We start from the raw sequence: 18,161 nt of genomic DNA, 5'->3' as shown, positions 1-18,161 counted from the left end.
TATAAGCATAAGACTATGACATGTGGTATATATTATTAATAGTCCGAACATACCGACAATCATTGTAGATGGCATTTTTTCATCCAAGCTTGAAAAGGATTAGAATAAAATGGATAAAAAAAATGCTTAATTGAATGTCGAGGCAATGAATGTCTGTTACTGTACTCTTGATGTAAGAGTTCAATCGAATTTTCACATGCAATTCTACAAAAAAAATTTAGAATGAAAAGGCGTGTTATGCTTCATCTACACTCATCTTCTTTATTGAATCGGTCTTCCTAAGCCTATCGTCTTAGATAATGGTACCCAAATCGAAAAAATATATGCAATCAAAGTTTAGGATTACTAAAAATTTTAGTACCTTCTGGTCAAGCTGAGCCCACAAACAAGACCACGCTTAGTATCCTAAGCAAGATTGCTAAGGAGAAAAATGAGGATTGACATTTGAAACCTTAAATACAGGAAAAAATACTCTTTTGACTATGGTTATGTCGAAAGAAGAGAGCTGACCCTAAACACAGAGAAGAGAACATAGAGCTTGAAAAGAATAGAGCTTGAAGAAGAGAAGTAGATCACAGAGCTAGCTTTAGCCGAGAATCTATATCTATACTATAGCCTACAAATCGAAGTTTTGCACCCCACACGGTTGTTCATTAGAGGAATTTTTCGTGAGCTCCTTGGATAGACATTGCATAAAATCTATCTGGTTGACTGAAGCAAGGATACCCCTTACGGTTCATTACCTCGTTCTCAGTTAGTTTAGTGGGTTGATTGACTCTTGCTTAGGAATGAATGACTCTATGCACATTTTTAGGGGCTTTCTCAGTCATTGACTAAAGCATCTCTTTTTCTTTCTTCACTCCTTCCACTCTTACCTTGACTTTTATTTTTGGAGCTGGGGATGGAAGATATCATATCCCTTACGAGGTACTGGCTCTCAACATAAGGAATTGGAATCTATGGAATCTCCTATTCTTATGCCTCTGCCCCTGGTATGAAATCAAAAAAATAGATACGGGACACTCAAGGCTTCAGTATCCACACACCAAACTATTAGATAGAATGCATCAGAGCAAGCCGCAATGGTTTAAGTTGACCAAGCGGATTAGGATCCATTCATTTTGCAAAAGTAGGAGTCTCTATTGTAGCTGCTTTCGATGCTAAGCCAGACAGTCTTCCATACGTAAGCCCTTTGTAGGAGTGGTTTATAGGGCAGAAGGTATAGAATGGAGGGAGGGTAACATTTGAGTTGCCATCCCATCTGTAGCTTTTATAGAGAGTTATCTTATTTTTTTATTTTTGTTAAGACTATAAGCGAGTCTATTATCTGTCTAATCATTCAATTTTTTGGTAGAGTAATAAAATCCATTTTCAAATAAGCAAGTAGGAATATATATTTCCAATGCACTCTCTCTATTTTTTTGTTAGTAGAGTGATTTCGTCCCTCATCTTGTCATATAATATGATTGGTAATTTTTTATTTCCTCTCTCTTGTTGGCAGGTAGGGCTATTTTAGTACAAGTTCTCACAACTACTATAGTCAATTATTCTAATGCAAATGGTGGTGCTTCCCATCTCTATGACGGATCAGTTAGATCGCCGCCTTAATAGGCCTTTTGGGATCAAACCAATGAGAACAGAAAGAGTTCATTTGAATCGGCATGGAAGATGGTTTGTAGTCCTAAAAGTGAGGAACGAATGAAGGGATAAATCAAGTGAAAGAATCTAAATTAATACGCTTGTTCATCAATATGAGCTGTTTAAGATGGATCATACTGAGTCTATTACTAGCATGTTTACTGGATTTTACTGATATTATTAATGGACTTAAAAGCTTAAAAAAAGTCTATACTAACAGTGAATTAGTAAGAAAAATTCTTAGATCTTTATCTAGAATGTGAGAGATAAAAGTCACAGTTATCCAAGAGGCGAAGGATTTGAACAAGCTGTCATTTAAGAAGCTTATTGGATCGTTGATGACACACGAGTTAGCGATGGGGTAGCATATGGAAGAGGAGAGTCGAAAGAAGAAAACAATGGCTTTGAAATCCATTGCAGTTGAAGAAGATGAAGGGCATCCATCGAAGTTGAAGATGATAAGGATATGGCCTTGGTGATCAAAAAATTCAGAAGTTCATAGGAAGGGAGAAGATAAGGTTTTAGAAAGAAAAATCTGTCTAAGGATGAGCCAAGCAGGAAAAAAGAAAAGGAACTATCCTTGTACTATGAGTACAAAAAATCTGATCACTTGAAGGCCGATTGTCCAATATTGAAGAAAATCTTCAAAAGGATCAAGAAGAAGGCAATGGTTTGTAATATGGAGCGACAGCAACGAGTCGAGTTCAGATGAAGAGATCTAAAATGAAGCCAATTTGTGCTTTATGGTATAAGAGGATGAGGTAAATTCAGAATCTTTTCTAGAATTTACATTCGATGAGCTACATGATGTCTTCTATGATTTGATGAAAGACTTTAAAAAGATTAGCATAAAAAATAAAAAATCTAAAAATTAAGAATAAGATGCTAATCAAAGTGAAGGAAGAAATCTTTGAAAACTATAATAAATTGGAAAGAGAAAATAAGACCTTAAAGAAAGAAATTGATAGACTACAATCATTGGTTGAAAAATTCATATATATCTCTGAAAAATTACAAATGATATTAAACAAATCAAAAAGGAGTCTACGTTAGAGTTGGTCTAGGTTATAAATCAAATAATAAATAAATTTTTTTTAAAAATTTTTCATTGCATCACCATCTATTGGCAGCAACTCACACATCACTTCCTTTAGCTGTGGTAGAGTAGGATATGAGGTTTATGTTTGCAATACAAGAAAGTTTAATAGAAAAATAATTAAAAAAATTTGAATTCCAAAAGGAACCATGATTGCTAACTCTAAATGACCTAAGAAAATTTGGGTACCTACGAAAGTTATTTGATTTTCTTGTAGGAATTGTTTTACAATCAATGGATCCAAAAGAAAATGATATTTGGATAGCGGTTGTTCAAGATATATGATGGATGATAAAGAGCAGTTCTTCACCTTTGAACAGTAGTCACTTTTGGAGACAACGGCAAAGACAAGATTATTGGTATTGGTAAAATTCAAATTACTCTCATTATTTCATTGATAATATTTTTTAAGTTGATAACTTAAAGTAACTTACTTAGCATAAGTTAATTATGTGATAAAAGATTTGAAGTAATATTTAAGTTATTTTCATGCATAGTACTAGTCTCTTTGATGATAGTATCAAATTATTAGACATAGGCATGGTAATATTTTCTTAGTTGATCTGGATGAGATAGCTATGAAAAGTGGTCATTGCCTTGTTGCTAATGATGCTAAAATCAAAAAATTAGTTGGCTATGGCATCAGAATTAGGACATCAAGTATGCATATTTTATCTAAATTAGCTGCAAATGACTTGATTAAAGTATTATCCAAATTAAATTTTGAATACGATCATATTTGTGATACTTGTCAATTAGAAAAATAAATTAGGGAGAGTTTCAAATCTAAAAATATAGTTTTAACTTTTAGCCACTTGAATTAATTCACATAGACTCATTTGGATCAATTAGGACCACAAGTCTAGGTGGTAAAAAATATGGACTTGTGATTGTAGATGACTTTTCAAGATTTACATGGGTTTTGTTTTTAGCACATGAAGATGAAATTTTTTTATTTTTTAAAATTTTATGAAAAAGTTTTAAATGAAAAGAACACTATAGTAGTTTGTATTTGTAGTAATCGTGAACAGAATTTGAAAGTAAAATTTTAAAAATTTTTACAATAAAAACAGAATTGAACATAATTTTTTTATATACAAAGATCTCACAACAAAATAGTATAGTTGAGAGAAAAAAATAGAATCATAGTAGATATGGCCCATATCATATTATGTGAAAAAATTTATCCAAATATTTTTGGACTGAAGCCATAAATGCAGCACATTATATTTTAAATAGAGTTTCAATCTGACGTATTTTAAAGAAACCTTCTATGAGCTTTAGAAAGGAAAAATTCAATATTAATTACTTTCGTATTTTTGGTTGTAAATATTTTATTCATAATTATGAAAAAGATAATCTAGATAAATTTGATGCTTAGTCCGATGAGAGTATCTTTCTTAGATACTCCACATCTACTAAAGCATATAGGATCTTCAACAAATATATTTAGGTTGTTGAAGAATTCATTCATGTCATTTTTGATGAAGCTAATAATTCTTCTTTGAGAAAGAAAGATTTGATTGATGATGATATAGATATCCTGGAGAATGGATTGAATGAGCTCAATTTGGAAGAAAAATTAATCCAAAGAGATGATGAAGAACAAGGGATGATGAACAAGAGAAGAGTGCTGGACAAGAGGTAATTATTGGGTTCCGATAATGCAGCGAAAAGTAATTTTTAAAATTTTAAAAATAAACAAATCAATAGCTTTATCCAATAAAACTATCGAGTCGGAATCCAAATTCAAGAATCACATTGTCGATATCGATAAAAAAAAACAAGCATGCAAAAGAGAGAATTTTTACTTTCACCAAAAAGGAAGAAGTCGCATGTTGGTGTTTTCACAAGACCCAACATAGAAGTCCTCCAACGGTGATCCATACAAAAGTTGGTTAAGATCCTTCCAATCGGTGTGCCGTCGCAATCTTTCTTCTCAAGAATACTGTTGGTTTTGAACTCATGGTACGTTCACGTTAAAGTTCAGTCACCTCCAAGCTTGCCATCAAGATCAATCAAGAAGACACTCTTCAGATGTCTCACAACCTAAGATTTGATTTATGGCTCCAACATATGGAAAAATCAAATCTTAGGGCACACTAGCAACTCTTGCTAGATTTTTCATCCTCCTTTTTACAATTTTGCCATTCAATTTTTTTTATCTTTTTCTCAATTTTTTTTTTAAAATTTTTCTTATAATTTTTACGTCCCTAATCTCTAGTTTTAACCCAAAATCATGGCAGCTAGCCATGTGAGACGTCCTATATAAATAAGGGACCAAGAGACATGTCATGGGATGAAAGGGTGCCAACCATTGCCGCTTCATCTTCTCACGCGGTAAATAAATTTATCGTTATGAATTATGGCGTATGAGAGACTTCTCACAGAAGGACACTCTTTCTTCTGCGTGCCATAAAAATCTCATTCAATTTTAACGACAAATCAAAGGACTTCTGGTTTATCTTTTAAGGCAATGCGTATAGTTAAGAGCCTTCATGGAAGGACTCTCCAACTTCACATATTGAAAAGAGGTGGGGCGGTATTTATTTTCACGTGATTTCTGATGGGTGCAGAGGAGTCCTCCATTTGAAATTGTTTCAAGTTGGATAAGGATCCAATCTAAATTGATCCAATCCCATTAGGTCAAAGGCAACTAGTTTAGGTTAGCTCAAACATTTTGATCTAAATTAATTTAATAACTTAGGTTAATACAATGTGCTAGCATATCAAATTAACCCATAAAATTTATATTAAACTCTAATTAGATCATACTAAGATCAAATCTCAAAGTGTGTGATCTATTGGGTTCCAAATCTAGCTAGCAGTGGATCAAGACTTTTGACGTAATTCTAATTCTATGAGATTAGGTCATCCGAAGAGTCTCAATCAATTTGGATTCTTTAAAATTGATTTTAGAATTAAACTCTTTTAATTCTGACGAATTCATAAGTTAAGATTGACGTCTAGCAACATGTCCTGACTATCCGAAAGATTTGAAATTTTGATAAAAATTATCAAAATATCTTTAGTGACAAGTTACTATGTAATTCAATCCTTCAGTCAATAATATATATCTCAGATGAGCTGTGGATATGAAAATATGTTAAACTCAATCACTTATCTTTATGTATCTCGATCTGAAGTGATGATTCAGTTGATGATATATTAGAAATTCTTTTCTAATTATCATTTTGTTTTGACCAAAGACTTTCGAATCATTGATCTATAAGATCACATAGGATGTTCGTTCCCCTTATTAGGAGTGACTGATTCCTTATTGATCACTTACAACCTCCATGCACTCTTCACCATATCCAGAATACCTCATACAAGGATCAAAGAACCAAGTTAGGAAGTTGACCAAAATATGAATCCAAGTACATAAGGTACCATGGTGATCTCAGATCAAAAGATCACTTACACAACTCCCACTAGAAAAATATCAGTTGCATGTAAATAAAACTCCATCTAATATTTTCTCGCAGGTCAATTCAGTGAACTCATTCTCTAATGAGCATCCATATTCTTATATTAGTGTCACTACACAAGTGATTGTGAAATCAACTACCCTCATTTCTGAGCATACATAGGACATGCCTGTTTTATCGATATCATTGATCTTCGACTCAATGTACCAACGATTAGGAATGTTTTAGGTCAGAACTATCAAAGATTTAGGTCTATTGGTGTGATCTCATCGCGGTCCTAAAATTATTGCTCAGACCTATAGGGTTCATTATAATTTAAGAACAATAAGATGCAGCATATAATGAATCAAAAAATATCTATTTTATTAATAATATAAATATCAATTACATTAGTTTGAAAGATAAATTACAATAAATACTCTATCGCATCCCATATGTGATGGACTTGTAGGGCATTATTCTTTCAATCTTCTACTTGCACTAAACCAATCATCTCTATACTTGATACCCATGTTATCAAGGTGGCGATTAAACTACTGCATTGACAAGGCCTTAGTGAACGGATCCACTATATTATTCTTGGTGTCAATTTGCTTCACGATCACATCGCGTCTTTCGACTATCTCCGAAACGAGGTGGAACTATCTTAGGATATGTTTGAATTTATGATAAGACCTTGGTTCTTTGGCTTGAGCAACTGTCTTATTATTATCACAATAAAGGGGCACTGGTTGTTCAATCTCTAGAATTACATCTAACTTATGAAGAATTTTTTCATATAAACGGTCTCCTTAGCAGCCTCACTTGCAGCAATATACTCAGTCTCAATGATCAAGTCAGCAACAGTTTGCTATTTAGAACTTTTCTAACTTACTGCACTACTATACAGAGTGAACACATATCCAGATATAGATTTGCTATTATTTGGATCATATTGAAAACTAGAATTTGTATAACCTTCTAGTTTTAAATCAGATTTACCATATATCAGAAAAATATCTCTAGTCGTTCTCAAGTACTTGAGTATATTTTTCACAGCTTTACAATGATCCTTTTTGGGATCAGTCTGAAATTTACTTACGATACCCAAGGCATAAGTTACATCAGATTTGGTACATAATATAGCATACATAATTGATCCTATAGTCGAAGCATAAGGAATAGAACTCATTTTATTTTTCTCTTCAGGTGTCTTAAGAGGTATCTTCTCAGAGAGTTGTATGTCATGATCTATAGGCAAGTAACCTCTTTTACTTTCCTCCATGTTGAACCTCTTCAACACAAAATCAATGTATCTAAACTGGGATAAGCCAGCATCTTTTCTGATCTTATCCCTATAGATCTTTATATCAAGTACATAGGACGTTTCACCCAAATCTTTCATGAAAAATTTTTATGATAGCTAAATCTTGATCGATTGCAACATTAGGATATCATTCTCAATGAGCAGTATATCATCCACATACAGGACCAAGAAGATAATAGCACTCCCACTAGTCTTCTTGTACACACAAAGTTCATCCATATTTTTGATGAAGTCAAATGATTTAACTGTCTCATCAAAATGGATATTCTAGTTTTTCGATGCTTGCTTGAATCCATATATGGATTTATTCAGCTTGCATATCGATTTGCTCTCCTACTAGAGACAAATCCCTCTGATTGAGTCATATAGACTTTTTTCTCAAGATTTTTATTGAGGAAGGCAGTCTTAACGTCCATCTGTCAGATCTTATAGTCATGATATGCTGTAATAGCAAGCATAATTTGAATAGACTTGAGCATGGCTACCGGCAAAAAGGTTTTTTCATAATCAACACCTTGTTTTTGTCTGAAATTTTTTGCCACTAGCTTGATCTTATAGGTCTTTATCTGGCCATCTGTTCCAATCTTTTTTTTGAAGACTCATTTGCAGTCTGTTGGGGTCACACATTCAAGTGCATCAACTAAAGTCCAAACTTGGTTGGTATATATGGAGTCCATTTCAGATTTCATGGTATTGAGCTATTTGTTAGAATCACTATTCATGACAGTTTTCGAATAGGTCGTGGGATCATCATTCTTAATGATGTGGGATGTATTATCATTCTCAATGATAAATCCATATCTGAATAGTACATTACGCACTCTATTCGATCTTCGGAAAGAGGTGTGTGTAGTGGCTGTGTCTTAACAATGAGCACATCTGGTTGAGAACCATTTTGTGAATCCTAGATGGATTGTAGGTTTTAAACTTTCTCAAGTTTGACAGACCTCCCACTGCCTCCTTGGATAAACTTTTTTTTTTAAGAAAATGGCATACCTACCAACAAACATTTTTTGTTGAGTAGGATTATAGAAGTAGTATCTTATACTCTCCTTGGGATAATCTACAAACCTGCATTTTTCTGATCTAGCATTTAGTTTATGTTCATCAATATTTTTTACATAAGTCGGGCAATCTCAAATCTTAAGATGCTTAAGATTAGGTCTTTTTCTTTTCTATATTTCATATGGAGTGCTAGAAACAGATTTAGAAGGTGCTTTATTTAAAATATATGCTGCGACCTTGAGAGCATATCTCTAGAAGGATATCGGAAGATTCGTGAAATACATCATGGATCGCACCATATCTAATAAGGTGCGATTTTTTCTTTTCATAATTTTATTTAATTATGGAGTATAAGAAGGTATCCATTAAGAGAGTATTCTATTTTGTTTTAAATAATCGAAAAACTCACTAGACAAGTATTCTCCTCCTCGATCTGATCAAAAAATTTTAATACCTTTATCGATTTATTTCTTAATCATTCTTTGATACTCTTTAAATTTGTCAAAGGTTTAGAATTTATATTTTATTAAATACACATATCTAAATCTAGACCTATCATCAGTAAATGTGATGAAATAAGAGTATTCACCTCTGGCTTGAGTCGATATTGGACCACATACATTAGGATGTACAAAGTTCAAAATGTCACTCACCTTTTCTCCATATCTAGTAAATGAAGTTTTGGTTATTTTTTCTATGAGGCAAGATTCATAAGTTCTATATGATTCATAATCATAAGGATCAAAAAAATTATCTTTGAATAGCTTGTTAATTCTTGACTCATTTATATGGTCAAGTCGGCAATATCAGAGATATGTGACATCCTTTTTAATTTTTTTCTTCATATTATCAATATGAAATATATTATCATTAAGTGAAAAAAATAAAAGATCATTATCAATAAAAGTACTTTCATAATATTTATTAGAAAAATATATAAAATAATTATTGTTCTTTACATTTATTTCAAAACCTTGTTTCAATAACAATGGTATAGAAATAATATTTCTAATGATATTTGAAATATAATAACAGATTTTCAGTTTCAAAATTTTGTTCGAAGGTAATTTCAAAATTCTGATTCTTATGGCTTCGATCTGAATGGACTCTCCACTGGCGTCGAACAGTTCGAAGTCATCTTTATTCAAACTCTTTATTTTCTGTAGACTCTACAACGATTTACAAAGGTGTAAACCATAGATGATATCCAATACCCAATAATTTGAAATTGAAGTACTTAATGATAAATTAGTTTGTATCACATACAAATCTTTAGCAATGTTTGTCGGTTTCATGGTTGCAAAGTACTCTTTGCAATTTCTCTTCCAGTTGCTCTCCTTGCCACAGTAATAGCAAGTACCTTTGACAGAGATCTTCTTCGTCTTCTTCTTGGAGATGCAGTTTTAGGGTTCATCTTTTTCTTAGAATCTTTTTTTGTCTTCTTCTTGTCGATCTTATCAACAAGAAGTATCGGAGCTTTTTTATCTTTGAAATGGCTCTCTGTTGTTTTCAATATGTTCAACAGTTCTGACAGGCTGATGTTCAGTTTGTTCATATAATAATTTATGACAAACTGAGAAAAGGAGTCAGGGAGAGACTGTAGGATCAAATCCTGACTCAGTTCACCATCCATGGTAAAATCTAGCTGTCCTAGATGAGTGATCAAATCAATCAGCTTCAGAACATGCATTTGCACAGAGGTGCCTTCAGTCATGCGAGCACGGAACAACTGTTTTGATATCTCGTATCGAGCAGTTCGACTTTGTTCTCCATATAACTTCTTAAAATTAAAGAATATAGAGGGAACATCCATGTCCTCATACTGCCTCAGAAGCTCGTTGCTCATGGAGGCAAGCATGATGTATTTGACAGTCACATTGTCATCTTTCCATATTTTATATATGGCTCTTTTCTTTTTGGAAGCATCTTCCTCAAGGAAATTTGGTGCAGGTGTATTCAGAATGTAAGAGACTTTTTTTCTGAGTGAGAATAATTTTCAAATTCCTTAACCAATCGACATAGTTAGGTCCGATCAATTTGTTTGCATCTAGGATGCCCCTAAGTGAAAGTGAGGATGCTATGTGTGTAGTTAATCTATAATAATAAAAACATAATATAAGCAGACGATTTATGAAGATATTTACAACTAGACTAGGACTTTTATCTAATTATGTTTTTCATTATTTTATCGAACTTCACAGTCCTCAAATATGAAAATCGAGAAACATACTAATATTTTTTAATGGGGTTGAGATCTCTATTCCTCACAAATACCTCGTGGATAGCACAACAAGTATTCATGAGTTTAAGAGTAGGTAACTCTTTACCAATTGTACCTCTACAATTCTCAATATTTTTCTCTCTGACCTCTAAATCACATATAGCCTTGTAGATAGCACAACAAATTATAGTGTTCTAGTTAAGTTGATCCTTCAATCCCATATGGTCATACTTAAATAATGCTGTCTTTGTAGATAGCACAACAAAGCAATACTGTTCAAAATATACCATAAGCATCAAAATGCACTTGATCAACATCATATCAATTTTTATAGTAAGTCTTGTGGATAGCACAACAAGCTCACTAAGATCTTGACATATTCTATCGATCAAGTTCAAAGGAAGGTCCTTATAATGTCTACATCACTAATCAATCTAAGTTCGAAATTCAATAAGATCAAATTGGTCAGGTCAGTAGATGGGAGGCACCCCATAGCTATTCTTAGACACCAACAGAGTTGGTCAGGCCAGCATATGGATCTAATTAGAAAATCATCTTTCACACTTTCTTCGACATCATTTGATCTAATGAATTCAATTTTTGATTAAAAAGTGAATCCCGACATTATAACTTAATATAATTTTTAAAGACTTTGAACTGATCTCGGCACATCTTAACTACAACTACATAAAATGTACTCTATATATTATGCAATATGGTATGTAAACACAAATCACAATAGCAATCATATAATCATGTCAAAAATTCAAATAAGGATGCATTAGAAGTCATAACATATGATAAGCATATTGAAAAATAAAGCAATCCTTAATCATTTTAGGCATGCATAACACCCTTAACCATACATCAATTTAAGTATGAAGCTACTATGATAAAATAAATTTTAAATTATCAAAAATTTATAATTTTAATAATTAAAATTTAAAATTATGGTACATATAAAGTCAAAAATATTTTTTGAGATTAAAGATCAATGCTAAAAATCAATGTAACATATTCGGCAATATATGATTAATAACAATTCTATACAACTATTTTGCACTTGTTTGATCGAATCAAAAAAGGGTGGTTTTGATACCACTGTTGGGTTCTGATCATACAACGGAAAGTAATTTTTAAAATTTTAAAAATAAATAAATCAATAGCATTATCAAATAAAACTATCGAACTGAAATTTAAATCCAAGAATTATCTTATCGATATTGATAAAACAAAAATAAGCATACAAAAGAGATAGAATTTTTACTTTCATCAAAAAGAAAGAAGTGGCACATTAGTGTTCTCTAAGAGACTTCAAAGTAGAAGTCCTCCAACGATGATCCATACGGAAGTTGGTCAAGGTCCTTTCTAATTGGTGTGCTGCCGCAGTTTTGTTTTCTCAAGAATACTGTCGGCTTCGAACTCGTGGTACGATCGCACCAAAATCTTATCACCTCCAAGCTTGCCATCAGGATCACGCCAAGAAGATACTCTTCAGATATCTCATAACCTAGGATTTACTTTTTGGCTCTAACATATGGAAAAATCAAATTCTAGGACACACTAGCAACTCTTGCTAAATTTCTCACCATCCTTCTTACAATTTTTGTCACTCAATTTTTTTTGCCTTTTTTTAGATATTTTTCAAAATTTTTTCTATGATTTTCACATCCCTAATATCTGGTTTCAATTCAAAATCACAGCAGCTAGCTATGTGGGACGTCCCATATAAATAAGGGACCAAGAGACGTATCATGGGATGAAGGAGCGCCAACCATTGTCGCTCTATTTTTTCACATGGTGAATAAATTCACTGTATATGAATTATGGTGCATGAGAGACTTCTTATAGAAGGACTCTTCTTTTTCTGCATGCTATAAAAATCCCATTCAATTTTGACGACAAATCAAAGGACTTCTAGTTTATCTTTTTAGGCAATGCGTATAGTTAAGAGCCTTTATGAATGACTCTCCAACTTCACACACTGAAAAGAGGTGGGGCGGTATTTATTTTTGGTGTGGCTTCTGGTGGGCGCTGAGGAGTCCTTCTCCACTTAAAACTGTTTCAAGTTGGATAAGGATCTAATCTAAATTGACCCAATCCTATTGGGTCGAAGGCAACTAGTCTAGGTTAGTTCAAACATTTTGATCTAAATCAATTTAGGAACTTGGGTTAATACAATGTGCTAGCATATCAAATTAATCCATAGAATTTATATTAAACTCTAATTAGATCAGATCAAGGCCAAATTTCAAAGTGTGTGATTCATTGGGTTCCAAATCTAGCCAGCAGTGGATCAAGATTTTTGACGTAATCCTAATATGATGAGATTAGATCATTCGAAGAGTCTCAATCAACTTGGAATCTTTCAAATTAATTTTAGAATTAATTTTTTTTAATTCTGATGAATCCACAAGTCAAGATTGACGTCTATCAACGTGTCATGACTGTCCAAAAGATTTGAAATTTTGATAAAAAAATATCAAAATATTCTTCAGTGACAAGTTATCGTGTAATTTAATCCTTCAGTCAAAAAATATCTTAGATGAGTTGGGGGCATAGAAATATGTCAAATTTAATTATTTATTTTTATGTATCTTAATCTGAAGGTGATGATTCAGTTGATGATATATTAGAAATTTTTTTCTAATTATCATTCTGCTTTAGTCAAAGACTTTTGAATCATCGATCTATGAGATCACATCGGATGTTCGCTCCCCTTATTAGGAGTGACTGATCCCTTATTGATCACTCACAATCTTCGTACATTTTTTACCATATCCAGAACAATCCATACAAGGATCAAAGAATCAAGTTAGAAAGTGGACCAAAATATGGATCCAAGTACACAAGATATCATGGTGATCTTAGGTCAAAGGATCACCTACACAATTTTCACTAGAGAAATATCAGTTGACATGTAAATAAGACTCCATCTGATATTCTCTCGCAGATTAATTTAGTGAACTCATTATCTAATGAGCACCCATATCTTTGTATTAGTATCATTACATAAGTGGTTGTGAGATCAACCATTCTCATTTCTGAGCATATATAGGACATGCTAGTCTTACCGGTATTATTGATCTCCGACTCAATGTACCAATGACTAGGAATGTTTTAGGTTAGAGTTATCAAGGATTTAGGTCTCACTGGTCTTACTGGTGTGATCTCATCACGGTCCTAAAATTATTGTCCAAATCTATGGGGTTCATTATAATCTAAGAACAATAAGATGCATCATATAATGAATCACAAAATATCTATTTTATTAATAATATAAATATCAATTACATGAGTTTAAAAGATAAATTACAATAAACATCTTATTGCATTCCATATGCGATTGGCTTGTAGGACATTATTCTTTCAATAACTAGGAAGCATAGTGATATGCCCAAAGAATGGAGGTATATATATAACTATCCAAAAGATTTTATTATTGATGATCTTTCACAAGGGGTAAGAACTAGAGCTTCATTTAGAGATACTTTTGATTACCTTGCTTTTATCTCACAAATTGAATCTAAAAGTATATAAGAGGCTGAAAATGACTCTAACTGGATGATTGCTATGCAAGAAGGAACTTAATCAATTTGAAAAAATAATATTTGGACCTTAGTTAGTAGACCTTTTGACCACTCAATAATTAGAACAAAATGAGTTTTCAAAAATAAATTAAATGAACATGGTAATGTAATTAAAAATAAAGCTAGGCTAGTAGTTAAGGAATATAATCAAGAAGAAGAGATTGATTTTTATGAAACATATACTCCTATAGCAAGATTAGAGGTAATTAGACTATTACTTGCTTTTGCTTACTACATGAACTTTAAAGTATTTCAAATGGATGTAAAGAGTGTCTTCTTAAATAGTTATATCTTCGAAGAAGTATTTGTAGAACAACCCTTAGGATTTAAAAATTATTTTTTTCAAATCATGTGTTTAAATTAACTAAGGCATTGTATAGGTTAAAATAAGCATCTAAAGCTTAGTATGAAAGATTGAGCAGATTTTTATTGAAAAATAAATTTAACAGTAGTGTAAATACAGTATTATTTTTAAAAAAAAATAATGACCTTCTTGTAGTTCAAGTATATGTAGATGACATCATTTTTAGAGCCACTAATGAAGATTTTTATTGAGAATTTGCTGAGTTAATGCAAAAAAAATTTGAGATAAGCATAATGGGAGAGTTGATCTTCTTCTTTGGGTTTCAAATCAAACAAACAAAAAAAGACATCTTCATCAACCAAACCAAGTACGTGAGAAAAATGCTCAAGAAGTTTGGTATATATAATGCAAAGAAGATCGATACACCAATGAGTTCCACATGCAAACTTGATAAAGGTGAAAGTGGTAAGAGTGTGAATGAAAAATTTTACAGAGGTATGATTGGTTCTTTACTCTATTTAACTGTAAGTATGTCTGATATTTTATTTAGTGTTTGCATGTGTACAAGATTCTAATCTAATTCCAAAAAATCACACATGTTAGCTGTTAAAAAAATATGTAGATATCTTGTTAACACTCAAACTTTAGGCTTATGATACTTTAAATAATCTATACTTAATCTAATAGAATACTCAGATGCTGATTATAAAGGATGTAGAATAGATAAAGAAAAACACTAGTGGCACATGCCAACTTTTAGGGTTGAACTTGATCTTTTGGTATGGCAAGAAGTAAAACTCCATAGCTTTATCAACGACTGAGGCCGAAAACATTATTGCGGGGAGTTGCTGCGCACAAATACTATGAATTAAGCAACAACTTGAAGATTTTGAAATGAAGTAAAATAAAATACCTATAAAATGTGACAACATCAGTGCCATAAATTTAATTAAAAATTTAATTTAATATTTTAGAATTAAGCATATTGCAATTAGACATCATTTCATTAGAGATCATGTATAGAATAATAATGTTATGTTTGAATTTGTTTCAAATGAAAATCAATTAGCTGATATTTTTACTAAATCATTAAATGAAGATAGATTTTTAAAAATCAAGGGTGAACTTGAAATTTATAATTTTTTTTAAAATTGAATGGATTATTTTGTGTTTGATATATTTTGTACTTTCTCATGATATATATATTCATTTCTTTGAGTCGAGACAGTGAAGGAAAAACTCATCTTTTTTCTGTGTAGGATCTTTCAGATTTCATCAAATCTGAGGCGGAATAAATTTTAAATTTTTATCCTACGCTATTTCAGATCTAATGTCTATTAGATCTAATTTTATTATCTAATATTTTAATTTCAAAATTAAATCTAAAAGTATGAGAAACATAGACATACCTCAAGGGTAATCTAATTATCTTGTAGATGATCGCAGCACTGCATGTGGTTCTGATGTAGCCACGCAAGTGCCTGGTCTCTACCAGTATCCACTCAGGTAGGATCTAGAACGTCTTCTCCTTGCGATTCTACATTTCAAAAATCAGATCTAAATCTGATTAGAAAGATCTTCAAAAGTCTTCCTGAAGTTGGAGCAGCAGCCTGTCGAAGAAGTCCTGCAGCCTTTTGTTCCAGGCGTCACCACGTCTTGCACCTATGCCAGATGAACGTCTAACTTCTTGGACATGAAGAGGGGAGAAAGGAGAGCAGGGAGGACGTGGAGAAGAGGGGAGGGGGCAGCAGCCAATGGGTTTTTTGCACAAAACAAGTTCTGCCTCGAAACCCTAGGTGCAACAGGATTTATATAGACCCTGTATGCTGCGTAGTGCCACATTATTCGACCAATCAAAAAATTTCAATAAATTTTGAAAAAATTTTGATTGGTGGAGTGATGTCATCTGATCACATCAGATAAGAATCCTCATGCTCTCTCCTATGTTGGCACCAACAATGGATAGGCTCAAATAAGGTGGCATCAAAGAGTCCAAGTTTATCAGGACTCTTTAGTTCTTATCCATTTGGGGCGCCCACTTAAATCCAATTGGGCTCATGCCATAATCTGATTATGGCACTCAATTTGATTAGGTTTAGGCATGTGGATACTCCACAAAAATCCTCCAATAAGTCCTCTTCAGTTTAAGACCTATATGTCAACTTTTGACAGATGTCCTAAAATGAAATTGGCAGGTGCTAGAAATTAGCAGGTGTTGTCTTAAATTCATCTCATGAATTAAGACAAGTCTTTTCTGAGCTGGACAAGCTTTATTTAAACTGAGAGAAATCTTTTCAAGATTCTCTGGATGAGTCAGATCACATTTGGCTCAGTAGAGACAGAAAAGATTATACGAGGAGAAAGTTAGGCTCAATCGAGTGCTAGCACGATTTTCTTGAACCTAATTGGATCTTATCCAAATCAATTGGGCTAGCTCAGTTAGGTTCAATTCTGTATGATAATGAGACATGTCATGATCTCATCATCGACATCATCAAAACTCCTTTCGATGGATCAGAAGAACTCTTTTGATTCAGACAATTAGAATGATCGATCATCAAAATCATTCTAATTACTCTCAAAATCTATCAGTGACACCTAGCAGTATATGGTGGCAACCCATCAGAACTGAAGATGAACCTCTCGGTGCAGCTACCTGTGTGATTGAGTTCCTCTATCATGAGTTCCGACTGAATTAGGGTTAAGGTGAACTCGTCAAACCCAACATCAGTCATATGAATCAATTAATCGATCCGAGTCCGATGTAAAATTTCAATGGAAAATTTTTTTCCATTATTTCACTCTGCCATGGCCATGGGCTTAAGGACTCGATCTTTCGATCATCATAGGACTACTCCTCTCATCTATCGAGGTTGATAGATCCCATCTTGATGCGATCTGGTTCCTACAATGAATATGCTACAGCCAACATACACCTCAGGGTTCCGGATGGCTAGGAGACCGAGTTATGGTGTAGTCAAACTATAACACACTCAAGATAAATCGACGATGCATCTCAGGTCAAAGAACTAGACACACAACTGCAGCATCGAGCTAGTCATCGACGAGAAAGTAGATTTTCTTATGACTGTTCAAGGTGGTCATGCTCAGTACTCTCGTTCTCAATGAATATCTGTACTCTCGCTCCGATGTCTTCACACCGTAGACTCAAGACTCATCTATCCTAAGGAAGCGATCGTACACCAACTTTTCGGATCGATCACCATCCTCGTGATGATCCTATGGTCAGGAGCAGTTTATGAGTTAGTTATGTAAATTCATGTCTTAAATTTTCAACTCTTGAAAATATAAATTAACATTCTCACTAACTCAAAGGATGTATCACAGACACAATGTACACAATGTGATAGAAGAATAACCTTTTTATTCATTTATAGTCAAAATTATAATTTTGCCCTTAAAATTTGTATAGGAATGTGTCAGCTGATCTGGCATCTAGGGCACATATCTAACAAACTCCCACTTGACCTAATGCCAATTGGCTACATATCTAAGTCCCATCTTCTCAAGGTGGGCTTCGATCTTCTGTTGGCCCAATGGCTTAGTCAG

The sequence above is a fragment of the Elaeis guineensis genome, chromosome 8 (assembly GCF_000442705.2).
Source record: "Elaeis guineensis isolate ETL-2024a chromosome 8, EG11, whole genome shotgun sequence".
Classification (NCBI taxonomy): domain Eukaryota; kingdom Viridiplantae; phylum Streptophyta; class Magnoliopsida; order Arecales; family Arecaceae; genus Elaeis; species Elaeis guineensis.
The sequence above is the reverse complement of the archived record's forward strand: the minus strand, read 5'-3'. Positions refer to the sequence as shown.